This window comes from Morone saxatilis, unplaced genomic scaffold (genome assembly GCF_004916995.1).
Source record: "Morone saxatilis isolate NCDOM2014 unplaced genomic scaffold, NCSU_SB_2.0 Contig2, whole genome shotgun sequence".
Taxonomy (NCBI): domain Eukaryota; kingdom Metazoa; phylum Chordata; class Actinopteri; family Moronidae; genus Morone; species Morone saxatilis.
This window is the reverse complement of record NW_023339762.1, coordinates 19,965,101-19,984,130: the sequence shown is the minus strand read 5'-3', so window position 1 is coordinate 19,984,130 and position 19,030 is coordinate 19,965,101. Positions and strand designations below refer to the sequence as shown.

At 41.6% G+C, this 19,030-nt stretch overlaps 1 protein-coding gene across 2 annotated transcripts in view; it reads left to right on the top strand.

Moving 5' to 3' along the window:
• Positions 1-19,030, top strand: part of LOC118330200 — an 80,982-nt gene that overhangs the window by 32,078 nt on the left and 29,874 nt on the right. For both annotated transcript variants that reach the window (XM_035664667.1, XM_035664666.1), the window contains exon 2: positions 7,016-7,237. The gene's annotated coding sequence lies outside the window, so the exon portion shown is untranslated. The remainder of the gene's footprint in view (positions 1-7,015; positions 7,238-19,030) is intronic.

Genomic DNA, 19,030 nt, shown 5'->3' with positions numbered 1-19,030 from the left:
GTAAATAGAATCAGTCTGCCCATTTCTAAGTAATACTAGGAAAGAATCTCTTCACATCCAGTATGAAATGTCCAGGATGAATGATTACAACGACCAGTACATTTTTTAAATGTACACATTAAGTGTTGTAAGATTTAAGATAACATTTTGAACTTGTCTTCATATGGTGGTACTTCCAAGATCACTTTTCAGCAAGCAGGCAAACTTCATAATGTTGGACAGGAACACAGTCTCAACAGAGAAAACATGTAGTGTTTTCATCCATGCAAACACAGACAGATAATAAACACAGAATGATTAACGCACTTGTTGCTCATTAGAGGACTTATCTTAATCCCCGCTCCCACACAGTCACTCATACACTCACACAAGCCTCATTCTCTCTACACAGGCCACACACACTGACCCACACAGCTGACCAGCACTCAATATAAATGAACATCCAGCGAGATGATTTTGGTCCTTTTCATGATTCATTCCAACACGACTCCGGCTGGCCATAAATACAGGCCTGTCAAAATGTGCTCTACCCCACAGAGAGGGGAGTGGTGGAAGGTACAGTAGACACCATTCACCTCTCTGTGTGTTTGGAGGGGGCAGAGGGAAGGTTGGAGTTGGTGGCTTTGGTCTCCATGAAGAGTGAAGTATTGATGGGACAAAAGTGAGGGGAAGGATTGAAAGGCCTATTTGTGCAGATGAGGGCTCTGTGTTTGGTTTGCTGTGGCTCTGCTACAGTTCAATGGCAGCTCTATCCACCCTTTAATATTTCAACCCAGACGCTTTAATCGGACAAAATAAAGACACCGGAAGATGAAACCCAAAGAGGAAACATCGATATGTGTTTTAGTATTTAACTCTATCACTTTATCACTGTGCTCTAGACATAAATTACATTTTCAGTAAGTTACCCTTCAATTAGCCACAGTTGAGCCCGAGACACCAGTCTAGCGAGGCCCAGCATAGTGATTATCTTGTTTTCACTGTGTGAACATGATTAGCAAATGGGTTGGGTTTTTTGTGTCCTAGGATAAAAACTCCCTATGTCTCATATGCTTAAATTATGAAATATTTTCATAGAATTAGAAATGAATCATGCATAAAAGGAAGCTCCTATAGATATTCTCTTTAATTTCTTAAGCATCAAGTGCAAATATGCAAGCAACACATTTTGCCACCAAGATTAGATCAGGTTTCAGATTCATCAGTTTCAACAATATATTTATTTGGTTTGTTTTGGGATTTTTTTGTCATGTGATTCTTTCTTTCATCAGCACCAGGAAAATATTTTTGTAAATGTAGTTCTCGAAGCTGCATCCCTAGAAATTGCATCCATATTGGGTGATTTACATTCTTTAGGGAAGTAGTGTCCTATATGTAGCGAGACAGAAAGTAAAGTCGTGGTGGATGGGTTTGAGGTACATCTGACTTTCACACAGGAGACTGGAGTTTGCCTCCCATCACAGACCTGCAATTAACATTTGCAGTTTTATTAACCATAATTAAGAACTTTACACAACCACATCTTTCAGTTGCCTTATCCCAACCAAACCTACAAATGCACAGATTGGCACAGAAACTGACCTTGTTAAGCGGATTGGGTATCGGCCTGGACACGGCGACCCACATTTAAGAAGTAATTTATTCCGTTTATGCTGACCGAATGTGATCATAAAATTCAATGTTTCTGCCTCCAGTAACATTAATTTAGTCAGAGTGGCCTGCCAAGTCAAGCAACAAATTTTGAGTGCCACAACAACTGCTGGCCTTAAATAAAAAATTATCTCAAAAGAGACAGATTTTAAATTTGGAAAAAGGAGAGCACTGTTAAGGATCTCCACTTGATATTAGAGAATGCCTTGAGCTGAGGTATCAGAATCAATATCAGGAGATATAAAGTCAAATTGATTCATGACTACACAGAACCAACTCACCTTAACTTAAGTGTTTTAGTTGTCTAATCATAACCATTCCTTAACCATAATGTATTTGTCATAACCCCAATCTTTATGTTACCTTCACCATACCCTACTTACCTGGTGCAGATAGAAATTGAGATTTTTAAAAACATTGTCACTGAACACAATTTTAAGGTTTTGGCAATAAGTTTGCCTTAAAGCTAATCGAATTTTTCGAAGAAAAAAATTAAGGTGTGTTTGTCAATGCTCCTCCAAGAACATGAGGTACTTGGGGTAGGGTGGGGTTTTTCCCCTTTCTTCAACTCTTCCTCTTTCACCTCTAACCCCGCCGGTCCCACCCCACCTCCCCTCCCAGCCCAAACCCCCACACCTTGTCTCCCTGGGAACATCATCACTCCTGGTCCACATGGCGGGGCGAGTACACATCGCCAAGCTGCTAAGTCTACACTGGCTGGGGTGCCCCGTGTTTGCCCTGGGGAAGAGCATGTGTTCGTGGACGCTGGGTTCTCTGGGTCAGAAATGGCACACCAGGGTGTGATGGGCTTTGCTCTGCTGGTCGTGGCCATTGTAGGTGTGAAATTCCCAGAGCTGAGGCTGGCCACTCAGCCCGGCAGCACCAGAGCCCAAAAGTTACTCAGACAGAGGGAGGCAATGGATGTGTTAGACCTTTTGGTTAGCCACCGTCACCTGTCTGAGTTGAAACCCACGGTCTCATTTTTCTAGGACTCTTTCTTGTCTCAGTGCACAAAGACACAATACACTCATAGAACTAGTCCTCTTTTCTTTTCTTTTTTTTAAATACTGTATATTCCTGCTGTAGAATAGTAATGTTATTGCTTGTATTGGACATTTCAGATGTGTAGCAGTCAGTGAGTCATGGAATACATTCACATGTAGTCACCCTCAGTAGCCTTAATTGAGAGTTGCAGGAGTGTTAGTGGCATTGAGGAGGCCTTTCATTGAGGCTCTGGGCGTGTCAGCAAAATGACCTGTAATGATCCTGGTACTGTACATCCTCACTGCAACTGTGGCTAAAATCAGATTGCCAATGTCATTTTACAGCTTGGAAGAAAAACAATGCTCTTACTGTACTTACTTACAGGCTCTATGACTATGAAGCTACATGCACGCCAAGCCGTAGTAATTATTGTATAAAACACAACCCTGAAGTTCGATCTTAAGACTCTTCATTGTCAAGTCTTGTTCAAGAAAAAGGGCTGGCTACCACACAGTAATGACTGTGTGTGCTCCAGAGTGCACCAACTGTTGTGGCACACAGCCAGGCTACAACACTTTGATGCTGTCATCTTGCCATAGCTGCCATTGATTCATCCTTTTTGCTTTGAAGTCCAGTCCTTTTCTTATTGCTATACTTAGCTTTAGGTAATAATATTTAGCAATAACAGTACAGTAGGTCATGAATATCTACCTGCACGCTGTCTCCAAAAGGACATTTTTTGTTACTCCCTGGCCTAAGGGGAGGTTACTGTAAGGTCATTAGAACACTATATTTAGCATTGGTGTTTTATATGACTTTTCCTTCCACAGAGAGAGGGAGTACATTTAGACACCTTAGGCGGTTGGCAGAGTGAGGATATGGGTTTAAGGGTAAAGTATAAAAACCATGTTTTTTTGATGCCCTGTATGAACTAAAAATACTTGTTTAGACTAGTATAATACAAGCCATTGGTGCACAGGCCCCAGGGCAGGATTTAAACAATCTCCATATTCATCCTGGAAATGCTGAGGAGTCGATCTTGGACTCCTTAACCTTGAAACATTTCACAAAGGTTTTTAGTGTTAACAACACAGAAAGTCCCCTCTCTTTGCCTTGACTCTGTTTTCAATTCAGGTCGTTAAGAGTGAAATTTCAATTTCACAACAAACTATGATTAAATCCTGAAGTCTAATATGATTCCAGCTGCCGTCCAAGGCAAGTTGTCTCTGATGCACCACATAAACTTTATATCCTATTGTATGTTCTTGTTCCATTTATCCGGTTTAGTTCACTTGCATGAATATGTGATCTTATCACAAACTATTCTTGGAGTTATTTGGCATTAAGATGTTTCATTCTTAGCACTATAATATAGTACTCCCTTTTAGCCCATCCCAGCCTGGTTGTTTTGCCAAATGTGTGTGATGCCTGACAGTCAGACCTTTTCCTGTGGCTTTTGAAATCCAATCACAGAGGCAGCTGTTCTGGCTTTTCTGTAACCTGAAGTTCCTGTGAGATGATGGTGTTGTTCTTCCTCCAGCCTGCTCAGTATGAAGGGTGTATTTAACCCAGTGATGTTTATATATTCACCCATATATTCCCTTACTTTTATACTGAATGTGTGTCATAATATATGCTTCCATATGCAATCAGAAAAAACATTTGAAGTTCTCTGGCGTGATACAGCTCGTCTTGACAATCCTGCAGACCTCTCATTGAATTCTGTTGTATGTAATGAGCTGATTTTTTTGCACCAAGCAGCACGTGTCATTCTCATAACACATGCATCTTGTGTTTGTTAAGGTCAGTTGTCAAATTCAGTTTACAGTAACAGTATTCGAGATAAATGTCTTATTTTGTTTATCTTCCTTCCTAATCAGTTGTTTCATAGTCTGTGGGTTGCACTCGAATAAATGAATGATTGTAATACATTTGGAAGGAATTGAAAGAACTACCCTAAACATTTGCCAGATACAGTAACTTCAGTTATGAAACCAAGAGGCACAAAGGTTCATCCACCCAAAAACAGAAACAGAGAGCAGGGTGAGAAAGATGCTGTATAAAAAGGTTAGTGCCAAACTTTGCCTCATCTCTGTAAATGGACTGTACATTACAGCTCAACTCAGCCCCTAGTGGCTGGATAGAATACTGTATGCTTTTAGTAAATTCCACCTCAGTCCTAAATCCCAGTTTTAGATCTTGAAGCACAATCACATCTTTTTGCAGTAAAGCATGACTGACAGCCTGCCATTACTGTTTTAATTTTCCTTATTATGGCCACTTTGTGCTATTTTTATCAATTTACTATTGTTATGGTGATGAAAATAGTTGATTATATAGTAGACAGTAAACAAACAACAGCTTTCAGATGTTGGATTAGTCTTTTCTCTGTCACTAAAGCCCCAGATTTAAGACATAAAACGCCACAGAAGGGCTGTCCGTGTCTCTGGTTTTGGAGGATTAGTGTTTCTTAGCAATAAAGTGCACTGAAATGAGTTTGTCTCTCCTTTCTCTGTCATTCACCGACCAACTCTCTCCAACGGTCTCAAACCCCAACCCCAGGCCCGGGTTTTCACAACCTACAATGAAGGCAGCCCATAACCTTAAGTACTGTTTTGTAGACTGTTTAAATTTGACACTATTATGCCAGAGAGAGGGTCTGTGTAGGTGTTAATGCTAGTGTGGGAGATTGCCAAAAATCTGTATAAACCCTGCTTACCTCATTATGTGATGCCAAGAAATTTGCTGCCTTTTCTTCAACACTATGCACACTTCTTGGTCCTTTTGTTCCTTTCTGTGATCTTTTGAATTGCTCTAAATCTTTTCCTTCAGTCCTGTAGTTTTTTATGGTATTTTGGAATAGTATTTGTGCTTGTCCCCGCTGTTCTTTTGCTTATTTGTGTTAAGCAATCGAGAAAGTACTACTGGTGACTTAAACCTGTGTAACTTTATTTAAAGTCAGTCCTGTCTTTTTCTGTGAAAGTACTTCAAACAGGACACCATATGCAGGAGTGGCAGTCCTGATGGATGTAGTGATGGGCTGTGATAGTGTCGCTTTCTAATTTTCAGCAAGATCAAGCATTCTATTAACTGGAGCTTGACCCACAGCATTTACCAGCAAACTAGCTCTCTCAGATTCTTGGGAAATAATTACTTTAATATTTGTTATTTCGTGTCAAGGACCTGCAGTACAGTTTGACATCCAGTGAACCTATAACTGTAAGTTGTTTATACTGTCTGTCTTTTTATCGTTTGAGTAAATTACACTTTGCCAACAATTTTTTTCCCCTCACTACAACTCTATCTGAAACTTTAAACTTAACCGTTTTCACTCTTCTTTTACTTTTCACCTTTCTGTCTGTGTCATGGCCCGGTTTTAATTGGCAGACTTGCTAGAGCTAGGTTTGTGTGTGGTGGCACTGGGGGCAGGGTGCAGAGCTGGCCTGGGTTGAGCGTACCCAGCCCCTCATAATTACAGACAGTAAACAGCTAGGGCTTTTAGGCCTTTTTTCCACGTCTGATGGGTAGAGAGTTCACTTTGGCATAAGAAGAAAAGGCAGAGAGGATGAGAAGGAGGAGAAAGACGGTCTGAAGGTGGACAAAAACTGTCATCCTTATTTTGGGTGTTGACAATAGAAGCAGTTTACAAACAGTTGGTGAGACTAAGAGACAGGTTTTTAGACACTCAAACAGGCAGAGACAGACATTGTCACCACCCCCTAGAACCCAACACATAGACACTACACACTTCTTCTTGTGCGACAGTCTTTTGATGTGATTTTTCTTACGGTAAGTCTTAATTAGAAGTTCCAACAACCCCTAGTTAAATGTGTCTCTTTACTTTTTACTTTTCTCCTTACAAGTGTCAAATTGATCACTCTTTTTCTTTATACTCTCTCTGAGTATGTCTGTTGTTTTTTTTCCGTCTGCCTCCCTGTCTGTGTCCTTCCCTCTGTCTTCCCCCCTCTCCTTAATGCTTTTTAAGTGTTTCACTGGCGAAACTGTTAACTTGAAACAACTGTGAGGCTGTTTACTCAATGTAAAATTTCAAAACAAACAGTTTGTGGATTCAAACTGTATGCTACTGTGTATGCCATCTCTCTCTCTGTCTCTTTATCTCCTTCCTCATCTCTCTCTGCCCCCTCTCTCTGTGCACTGCACAGCGTTGGCAGGCGGTGGGGATGGGAGTTTTCTTTGGCTGTCTGCTTCCCCTCTCTTGGCTGGGACAGGCCCCGGAGCGTGCTACTGGCTGAGAGTGTGGAAGGGAAGCAGGGAGGGGATGAGGGAGGGAGGGAGGGAGAAAGGGCTTGGGAGGAGGGAGACTGGAGGGGTGGAGGCGTGGTCTGCAGCTGGTAATGAAGTCTTCTCTTTTCATCCTCAGAAGGCAGAGTGTGAGCGGACGGGCCCTGGGTCTGTGCGGCTTCACTGCTTTCTCTGCCTGTAAAGTGTGCCGAGCGTCAGTCTGCTCTGTGCTGCTCTGTGCTGCCTGTGTGTGTCAGCGCCCGTCTCCCACAGCTGAGAGATACAAAGAGACCGAGACGGAGAGAGACCGCTACAGTCATGAGGCTTTCCCTTGTATCGGCTCCTTAGCATTACTCTTGAGGTAAGACTACAGACTGTCTCCTCCTCATGTGCTGCTCCTGCCTGTCTCTCTCTCACTGCTCTCCTTTACTGTCTGTCTGTCTCTGTTGATTGTTGTGGTGGGGGGTGGGGGTGTAAGGGGGGCAGTCTGGTTTAGGTCCCTCCCACTTTAAATGTGTGCTATGTGTGTTTGCACCTATAGTATGTGCAATGGTAGATAGGTGTGTGTTTGTGATTGTGTGAGCATACATTCACACATGAACATAATGTATGTGTGTGTGTGTGTGTGTGTGTGTGTCTTTGCATATTTCCTGCACTGTTTATGTATGAACGCAGACTGAGTCACTGTTCAGTGAAAGGTTTATGTTAATGATGATAAATGACTCCTACTGGTCAGGCAAGGAAGGGGGTCAGACTGGGGCTAAGACATTCTGGAAAAAGGAAGATCAGTTATGGGATGGGAACTTTTGTAAGAGTTGACTAGAAGTTTATATTCAATAAGAATTCAGATTTTCTGAATTTCTTTTGTTGTCGGGTAAATTTAATATCACTCTGTTGACTTGTATTGTTGATCTGGGCTATTGCTATTGTAATATACAACCATACAGTGATACTACCCCCTAATTTTAAATGAGCTGTTAAATGTTGTAGAGGGCGGTGTTACTGCACGTGTGTGTGTGTCAGGGGGCGCACATGTGAAGATGTTTATTTGCACTGCTGATTGCGTTTTAAGGCAGATGCTACTGGGCTATTGAGGCTCATCTCTTTATATAAAAAAAGGACAGGAGACAGTGTGTACTCATCTGCAGCCCAGTGACACCAGGCTTTGAAGTGATTTCAGTGGATCTGTCCTCCTCCCCGCTGGGCAATTCAGATCCGGCCTGCGACTCACTCACTTTCATCCACATTCCCTTGGAAATCCATCCATCTGTATTCTTTCAGTCACCTCCTTCCTGCTCCCCCATTTACCCTATGAGTTCTTGCACCCTGATACCCCTTGGTGAGGCTTTTACCTCCTATCAACACCTCTTGTATTCTCATAAGCTGTATTCCTATGGTTTTATTCTCCATCCGTACTAGCCAGACACGCTTCTAGGGAATGGGTCTTTCCGATACCTCTCCCGGAAAAAAACCTAAGCGACTTTCCATTAGTTTCTGCTGGGCCATGAGAATTATGGTTTCCCAAATGAATAGTGTACAGGAGCCCGGCTTAATTGAAAAAACACAAGCATGGTCTGCCATGAAGGAGACGGTCCTTGTGTCACTGTTGAACTGTGCGAATGTACTTTCCAGAGCTGGCGAGGGGGAGAGAAAGAGAGAGGAAAATACAAAAAGAGGATGAGATAGAGGACAGACAGAAGGCTAAGGCAAATAAAGTTATTAAATAAAAGTGTGGAAAATCAAATGGACTGATTGAAAACATTGTGGGTACTATGCAATGTAGATTTGGAGGCGAAGATGGAATCATCAGGGGACACACAAGAATATATAAAAATTATTTTGAAGCAACCCAGAAGAAAAAGAAAGCAGTATTGTGTGTGTAAACTTCCAGTTTGGCTTCATTTGGTCTGTCAGTCTGGACAATGTGTATAAAAGGCAATTCTAGTAGGATGGAATGGCAGAAGGAGGCCATCGTGAGACTGTTTGCTGGTCATTAAACCCCAAAGGGCAACAATAGAACCCACAGTAAAACCTGCTTGATTGCAGTCCAGCTAACAGCAGTAACTCTCCCATGAGTTTCCCAACAGGGAGTCATCATAACATTTAACCCTACTGAAGCAGTCTGCTCAGCTGTGAGTGTGGTGGCTGTATTGTAAACAGACCACCAGTGAGCCTTTAGAGAAGTTTGTTCTGTGTTGCTGCATTTCCCATATCAACAATACTTGACATATCCTATCAATATCCACCTTGTTATGTTTTACTGTGTCTGCTGTCTCCGCTGCTTCCCCCTCCTCTGTCTTTCTTCACCCCCTGTAGTCTTTCTCCCACCCTCTCTGCTGTGTTTGTGTGACATGTTTGTGTGGCATCCCCATATGGTGATTGAGACCCTGTCATTGGCTCAGATGGCACATTTGTCACACACATGTTTGCCAGCAGCTGCTGTTGCTAGGGCTTGCGGAGCTGCAGGGGAAAGCATCTCTTGTTGACTTCCTCACTGGGTGGCTCATTTGTTTGTCATGGCACTGTGACCCCTGACCCCGCTACCACCTCCTGCCTCTCGCACTTAATGTAACTCTAGACTCCCTGAGAGCCCCTCAGACTCCTATCCTCCGCCATCACCACCACACTCATGCATGATTACCGGGAGGGAGAAGTATGGAAAGATCAACACTTGCAACATTAGGTCTTATTTAAAGTAAGTCTTTTTAAGAAGCATCCACAGGGATCCTGTGATGAAAATGTATGCAGTCAGGATGACTTCACTGTAACCAGAGTGAGTGGAGATTGAAGTGTGAACAGACAGATAACCTCAGGAAGCTGATTTAATACTCCAAGGAGAGACACGTTCTTTCCTTTTTAGGAATATTACACATTTGCACTTTTAGCCTACCTTAATACCTTAAAGACTATTAATCATAATCCCCAAGCCAGTTACTGTGACTGTGAGACTACTCACTCTAATTATCACATTTAGTTCAGTGTCTAAGGGGCATGATAATGGGTATAAGGTTGGTTTATTATCAGCTCAGCAGGTAGTGCCCGGACCAGTCACTAAGGTTACATAAGACCAGGGAGGTTATTCATTCCTTAATTCCCACGTTGACTGATATGGTCCTGACTTCTGACCTCTCTGTCTCATTCCTGACAGGGCTGAGCTGACATTCATTAGGCTGCAATAGTGAAAGCTGAACAGTAACCTCAACCTCAGAAGAAAATTCTTATGCCAGTGGTTTAATCTGCCCTTCATCACCAGCATTATGGTCTTAAATGAGGTGATAAATAAAAATGCATCTTATTGTTTTAAGTATATGATGTTTGGGGGTTTCTCTGGCAACCATCTGAACCAGCTTGTCTTTGACGCACAATGTTGTCCCTTTGAAACTCATTGCTTTGGTCATATAGACCTAAACAAATGTATATTCGGCATATTTAACGGCAGTCATACAAAGATTGACAGAATTGCCTCTAGTAATCGAATCTGATCAACATTTTCTCAGAAGTGATTTGTAAATATAAACTAGTGTGGCCATGCTTGAAAATCCCAAGAGACTTCTTCTTATTGTCAGACTGACATTTAATTGAATTATTAAAGAAACTAAATGTGTGAGCCTATTAAATTGTCACTGCTATACCATCCTTTTTCCCCTTTAGTTCTACTGAAAGCTGGCATCAGTATACTAGATATTACCCTGGGGAGAAAAAGATACATGATGTGGCCCCTGGGAACAGCACTCCTCGCTCTCCATGTTGTGTTGTTACTTTGTGAACAAAAAAACACAACATCAGGAAGGGGAAAAGGGAAAGAAGGCATTAATACTTACAGACATACCTGAATGGTAGGAGTTTTGACAGCATAATACATAATCAGATTTAGATTTAATTTGACAGGCGACCCAGTTTGACTCCCAGACACTAAAACTTTGAGAACATCAGAGTTGGTGGGAAGAGCTTTTTTTTTCAATAAACACATTAGAATGCCAAACCTTAATTTCTTTCCACATATAATTTTCAGTTAAATTTAGATACATAATTGAAGAGTTGCCTCCATGATTAAAAAACAACATTTTGTGTGTCAACTGATCATAACGGAAATATATAGGCCTGTGTTAATTCTTGATTTACAAGCTCTACTGATATAAAGAAACGTTGAGCAGTATCAGAAACCCTCTGCGTGACAGGTGCTATCTGTTTTAAGAGTGATAGTAAGTTACAGTCATATGTTTTGAATTTTAGTGGGGGGCTACTCATCTTGCTCTTCTGTTTAGATTTGGATCATGGATCATGCATCAAACATGAGCTATAGTCGAGTTGCTATAGTAAAAGACATCATGGTATGAATTCTACAAATGTGTTTTCGATTGAGCTGAGGATGGAACATCAACATTTTTAGCATTTTTAAAACAGATTTTCATGATCTACATTGTCATGGTTGATGAATATCTCTACAGTGTGAATAGATGTTCTCCATTATTTAGGCTGTAGACATTGAGGGTAAGACAGCATGATTAACTTAATTCGGATCTACTTAACTCCCATAGCTGTCTGGTTATAGACAGTAAAATTAGCTAAATTTAGTCAGTACTGCAAACAAAGTTTTGTTGCAACGGCCTTGTTTAACATCAGCATGCTCTCAGAATAGAACTACTTGATCTAGCTATACAGGCCTGTCTCCATTCTCAAATTGCACAGCACCATACTTAAGGCATAAATGGTCTCATCTGACTCAATTTTGAAGGCCCTCTAAAATAAGAAGGTGCAACAGTTATCAGTTATCACTTTGTCCTCCATCCTCTCTGGTGTCCTCTCAAGCTTGTGACCACTTAGTTAGCTCACACCTAGAATTGAGCCTGTAAATAGGTTTTTCCGTCTGAGGCTTCTTAAACTGAGCAGACTCAGTGCAGTGCAGATGTAAAACACATGACTTGTGGGAAATGATAGTCCCTCAGCTCTTTCACCACCTCCTTCCTCGCCTTCTATTCCTCCCTATCTGTGTCCTCCTCTTCAAACAGGACACATTCAGCATATTTTCCATCCTACCATACGTCTGTTTGTCAGGTCACACCTTCAATCTAAAAGGCCCACTGAGCTCCCACACAAATCCACTCACAGATTCGCAGACTGATGAATGTGTGTGTATTAGTGTGTGTATGTATGTATACCATATGTGTGTATTGTTGCATACATTTTTTGCATTCTTGACTATAAGTTTAAGTACTTTATCTCTATCAGATTGTAGGTGGTATACTGTCTACTGACAAATAACTGTTGGATCAGCCATCATGTGTTTCTTAGACACTTTATCCAACAGGCAGAAAATTGGCCTGAATATTTGCCTGCTCCTCCGCTCCTTCTGCTGCGTGAATGCAGGCCCAGCAGCTCTGATTGCTTCTGACAGTGACAACAAGAACAGGCTGCCTGAGAAGACTTTCTGGAGACCTCCTCCTGCATCTGCACAGAAAAAAATGAGCCAAATCAAAGAAGAAAATTGCTTTTCTCTCTAAACTTCTTTGCAAACTTTCTAGAACTTAGAAGTTATAGTGTTAAAGTTGGGTTACCACCATACAAGTAACATAGTGGTTGATGGTTGTCTGTTGGAGTTGTTTGATATTAGTCAGTATTGGTGGACTGTACTGGAATTTTCAATGAGATTAAAATAGACAAGAACAGACATCACTGCACACAGTGCACAGATTTTCTTTCTGTCTGATGCTTGGGTCTGCAGTAGTGACATCAGGTCTTTTGGGGGAGGGAAGCAAGGGGAATCACCAGTAAATTATAGTTTAGGCACATCCCCAGACGCCTTGGCCAGGGTCCTGGAGCTAAACAGCTTTCGGACTGCTTTCCCTTTCTCAACCCCTTTTCCGCTACATTCCTGCTCTTCCCCTCTCACTCCTGGGTTTCACTCCAGATGTGGCATTGTTTGGACACATTTGTTTTGGGCTTGGGCCGGTAGACCTGCGCAAAGTCTGATGTCACGCTCTATTTAAAGGGAAAGCCATGAGAACAGGGTGGAAAGGAGCGCGCTGTGGTCTGACTTCAAAGCTTCTGTCTAGGACTACTGATGACTGTCATCCATGGCACAGCAATCTGTGTCATGGACAGATGACCACATTCATTTTAAGTGTTGACAGACACGTAATTTTGAAAAGGTTCAGAGAGGAGGCACCACTTTTCCCAAAAGAGAGATTTTTTTGTTTTGTTTTGTTTTACCTCACACACACTTTACTGAAGTTATCTCAGTTTTGCAGTTTATTATTTGGAATAATCTGCCACTCATACGAGGAAACAATACCGCTTTTGATTTGAAGTGGCTGTTTATGGTATAAAACTTGAAACATGATACCATAGTTAAATGAAATGAAAAGATGTGCCCTCAATTGAACCAACAAACATGACAGGGGTTTTATGGGTCATAGGAGTCACATGCTGCCTAAACTTTCATGCCTCTCTAATTAGCTATGTCAGTCAATGAACCTGGCACCTCATGCCATTAAAGAATGGGGTAATTAATCTCTTTCTGTCTGTGTCTCTCAGTGTGTGAGGTGTGTGTATGAGCATAGTTTATTCTGCACCGGTCTAAATACGAAAGAATTCATTGTTTTCTAGCTATAGGGGAGTAAGCACCTTTTCGTCACAGAGAGGATGAGGGGATCTTTTCCTCGATGACTGAGCTTATTGTACCTTCTTATTTAAACTGTCAGCATAGCGGAGACTCTGTCAGATTCCCCATGGGAGCTCTGCCTTCAACACTGTTTGGCCTTCAAACACACATGTATTTGCCAGGTCCTCTCTAGTGTCCTCGGTTCAAACAGCTATAAGCTCTAACCCTGCTGAATATTTCCGGTTCAAACGGGCATGTTTGCTAGATCTTCATCCCGCACTGTTCCCTCCCCTTGCTCCAGAGTGTTTGCTCAAGAAGTTCACAGTGGCTTCTTGGCCTTTCAGGAGTTGAAAGCTGGAATGACATGAAGCGCTAGCAGATGATGGCCGTATTTCCATTCAGTCACATCACACATGTACACAGAGAAAGGGAAAGCAGAATTTGGATAATGTAGTCATCAGTCTCTCTCTCTCTCTCTCTCTCTCTCTCTCTCTATAGAACTATATATATATTTATATATTGCCTCCAAGTGACTCATGCCACACTGATATCAGTGCAAAAGGTTCATATCTTGACAATGGGTAAAAAGGTATTTTTCCAAAGGGTTGTTGCTGTTATACCACCAAATGTTTTATAGATATAGATCCCTCAGGTTAAAATGTAAAACTGTCATCCTATGAAAACAGAGTCTTGAATGTTTTTAAAAGCATTGCTTTCCTCACCTGTGTGGTATGACAGCCTTGAAAATGCAGGTGAGCTGTTCATTTGTTCTCGCAGGTGTTCGGTCAAACCTTTTTCTGTTTTATTCCAAATATATTTAAGGAGCACCCCTTCAAACAAGTTGGCAATGCAGATAGAGTTTTCCCACTTTTGCACCACACATGTAATTGTGCTTTTGCATTTTAAGAGTAGTTATATATAAATGCAGATGTTTTCGACACAAAAATGTGGGTCTTTGTGGGTCTCTCTCTCTCTCTCCCTCTCAAAGTTCACTAAAGTGCAATGCCGCTGTGGTCAACATCAAAGACTTGGACACAGACATGTTTACACACTTGCATGTGCAGACACGCAAACAGACTTGGATAATTTATATTTACTTCCATACAAGACCATAAACGAAAAAGATGAAATCAGGAAAATTCTCTAGCACGTGTGTCCTGTCTCACATACACACTCACAAACACTTTCTCTGACTGTGATCCAGTGCAGCACCCAGTGTTTCCTCCAGCCATACATATGAGCCAAGTATTACACATAGTGAAAGCATAACAGTTCAGCTCCAGGATCATAAGGTCAAGCACATCTAGGTGATCAGTGCTTCCGCTCTAGATTCTGTTTATGACTATGTGTATACACACCATGCAGTCTGTCAGACAACTGTATACACCCCACACCCAGCCTCAAGCTCACACAGCTGGCACAGCCAAACATTCACAGAGTCTGTTTTAGGGGGAGGGTTTGTGTGTGTGTGTGTGTGAACTCCATCAACTTAAAGGATCTTCACCGCCACCCACACACTGTAATCCATACAAGCATACACACTCACAAACTTAGACACAGATTGACATGTCAGCTAACACTGCGTGGGAATGTAAGCTCATACAATTAATTCTTAATTCTGGAAACAAATTTAGCCAGACTGGATTGAATTTATTTATTTTTGGCAAAATAATAGACTGATTGCTTTATATTTCTTCAGTCAGAGCCAGAAGACCCATTGAAATTTTACGGTCTCTCTATCTTGATCAAAGACAGCCTGTATCTCTTAAAAAAGCTCTTGACTGTCTACATTCCCCTCACATTCGTACATTTCCCTTCACATGAGAGTGGATTGAGATGTATTTGTGCTGCAAAGTTGCAGGAAACAAAAAAAGAGCTGCAGGTCAGAATATACACACTGGGAAAAATAAGAGTTTGTTCACACAAACTTTTTGAGTGTGAACACTCACTTTTCAAGGGTAATACACTTACTTCTTATAGGGCTGAAACAGGTGGCTGGGCTGTAGAAATGGGAAGTACAGATGGGTGAAGTGACGGGGTGGAGTAATGACAAACTTAAGTATAAATTAAAGTTAAACATTGTCATTTGAGGGGAGTGTCGTACTGGTTGAAATGTACCTTTTATTTTCTTGATTCTTTTATTCAGTTTTGCTGTTTGTATCTCAGGTTCTCCTTTTGTTTTTACATTTAGGAAAGTTATAAATCTGAATGGATAAAAATGGAAATAATAAATCAGGTTATTGATGTAAATTTACCACTCTTCATCAGTGGATAGTCACATTTGCCAAACCGTAAATAAATAGTTCAATGATTGCAACAGGAAATCTATCTATCCAAGACAAAAGTCTCATTTAAACATAAAAACAGCCCTGGAGGCAAAGTTTGGCTTCCTGCCACAGTGGCAGCAATCCCATTTTATGCAGCATCTTTTACTCTGCCTCAACCTATTTGAGTTTATGGACTTTACAGGATGGTCATTTACATCATCACAGCCGACTGAGTCTGTGTGTATGTGTATGTGTGAGAGAATTTATATTTGTTTGTGTGTAGGTTTGTTTGTGTGTGCTGCCTTACACACACCTACATGTGTTTTTGTTTAAAATGGTTATCTGTTGGTTATATCTCTGCAGTAGAAAGTTGGTGCCCACCCCTTGAGATTCAGCCTCAGCATAGTAGTGTATATCTAATTTCCGTGTTTGCATGTAGCCTTAAACTGCCAAGGAGAAGAAAGGGATTTGTTATGTGAACCATGTGTTACTGCTGATGCAGACGGGAGAGGTTAAAACAGCGGGGAACTCAAAGAGGGTTGCTTCATCTGCCAATCTGTTTTACTTTCCATCTGATGTCAGACATGAGATTGACAGTCTGCGAGATGCTATCAGCTCATAGATGACCACTGAGGCCTAAAATGACCACTGATACTAGAGATAAATTTGTTTCTAATCTATATTAGCCCTCTAAGTTCTCCTTGAGGCCAGGATAGCAAATTAACTTTTTATATGGTATACAGTATTTAGTTTATACAGTACATAGTCCCACTTTGCTTATTAGGTTGTAAGAAATCTACCTTCTTTATTTTTAGAGAGGTGACTGAAAAGCTTCCATCTTTAACTAGATCTGGTGGGTGGGCGTGTGCAGCTGGGCTAAACTAACAGAGCTTCTCCCTGTGAGCCACAGCGGTATTACAAGTAAATACAACAGCTACAGATAGTGTACCAAGGCGGATGTATTCACAGATTATGGGAGTGATCCACTCACAGTGGGCTAACAATGGGCTCATCAGTGTGCAGTGGGTTGGTGCTGCTTTGGGTTGTGTGGTGTTTATGTAGCCCTTGGAAGGCTGTCCTGCTACATGTTAAAACAGTATTAAATCATCTCATGCCAACAGCATTATCATAAGGATGTTGACTCTGGAAAGCTAAGTATGGCTTAAATTCTTCCAAAAGTGTCATCATGCCATAGTTGTATATTGTTTTTGCAGACATTTAGAAAATAGACAGAACCCCTGCAATTTTACAGTTTTTACAACATTGTGATGTAAAATTGTGGTTGAGCAGTTTAGGTAGAAGTTGATGGATTTAAGAATTTAAGAAGATCTTTTGGCTGGGTTGGAGATTAAACAGTTTCAAAGATTTATACTTTATTTTTTTTGTTACATATTGTGAGCAGCACTTAAGAAGAGCAAATTACATCTGAGACTGTCAACACTGGTGTATGAAGCAGATCAAGTTATTAACTTTTCAACTTTACCAGTCATTGTATGTGGCAGCCAGGCCCACCGAAGGAATACTTCTGCCTGAGACCCTGGCTTAATGAGAATGTTTTCTGCAGGAGGCACAGCTCCAGGTATGCTAACAACATAAACGCTCTGTAGCCCTGGAGCAGAAAGGCTTTTCCTGCTGCAGGTCTGAAAAAGGAAACCTTGGGCTTTCAGATTTCTTCTAACAATAGAAAGCCTAATAGGCAGATCATCGCCCGGACCACAAATGCCTCTTTCTCTTAGGTACTTTTATTTGAGAAGCTTAAACACATCTAAGGAGCTTAGGTGTCTTGTAGGCACAGGCGTACACCTGGGAGGGGGCTAGGGAATCCCCGGACTGTCTTACTATCAGCAGAGAACACTGATGTTATCTTCACTCTCCCTGCTACTGAACAACTACTTTTCTGTCTTCTTTCCCCTTCTGCCTCTCTTTCTGTCTTGTCTCCAGACATAAACGCAGACCCCCAGTCTCTGATGCTCCAGGGAAAGCCACCTTACTCCAACAATATTAAATCCTCCAGGCTCTGTGAGATGCTAGATTGCCACTGTGGTCCAGGCACCTCCTTTGGCTAGAATGACAGACTCAGAGGAGAGCAGCAAGGGAGAAAGAGGGTGGGTAGAGCAGAGGTATTACTATCAGGTTTCCCTCTAACTACAGCAAAGACTGGGCCTGAGCCAGAGCTGCCACAGGGCTTTTCATATTCCCAAAGGCAGTCATGTGCATTCTGCTTATGAAATAACATGCTTGGCCTCAGCTATTCTATTTCACGGAAGGAGTTCCCCATTATTGCTGACATTTTGTTTTCCATGATTTTTCTAGTGAGTGAGATGAAGGGAAGGATAAGAAAGAGCGGGGGTGGCAGTGTTTTGGTAAAGCAGTTTGATACATCTATTTCTGTAAGAGCTGCTTTTCTTAGTTGCGCCATATTTTTTGGATAAAGTAACATATCCCACATAGATGTTTTATGTGTGATCGACAATTAGACCAAATGTGTTCCTTGTTTTCTGATTGCAGCTCCCAAAGCATCAATAAAATATGCTTGAGAAGGAGCAATTTCAAGTGGTTTGATGTGCTGTAACTCACCCGAGTGCTCTGTGATTAGACTTCACTTTCTCCTGTGGTTTGTCTTTATCACTATTCCTCCTCATTTTTCACTCTTCTTTTACAACAGCTAGCTCACACTATTTGCTCTTTGTTCTGGCTACATTGTAAGAATATAAAAGTTCATGGGCAAATAGTCTTTGATCAAGCACACACAGGCACACAACTTTAACTTCAAACAAAGCTGTCCATCAGAAGCTTAACATTTTAGCTGTTATGGTGTATCTTGACTGCTGTTTTCAACTGAGTTCCCATGGCATTGGTCAGGCTGTGATGGAGGGCATTATAAACCCTTCAAAAGAGTAGCTCTATGTCACTTATTATTCATTATCTAACACAGAGCTTCAAGTCATGATGGACCTTGAGTGGGTTTTAATGAAAGATTTCCTGCTTGGTCCCTGCCAGGCCGTCTACCACGCAATATCACTCGCTCCTTAAGAGCTCTCTCCTTCAAATTAAGGGTGAGGGAAAGGCTGCAATGCTAAAAGCAGAATATTTTCAAAGGAACGGGACCATTTTCAAGGGAAGTAACAGGAGCTGTATCCGACTTTAGACCCCGGCATGGGTCAGTGAGAGTAGGACTAGTAAAACCCAGAGGGCCATGTCTCCCCCTTTCACTTCACCAGTTCAGGCCAGCAATGAGGTGATCCACATGGTGAGGGAAGTGTGTACGTGTGTCTGTGTGTGTGTG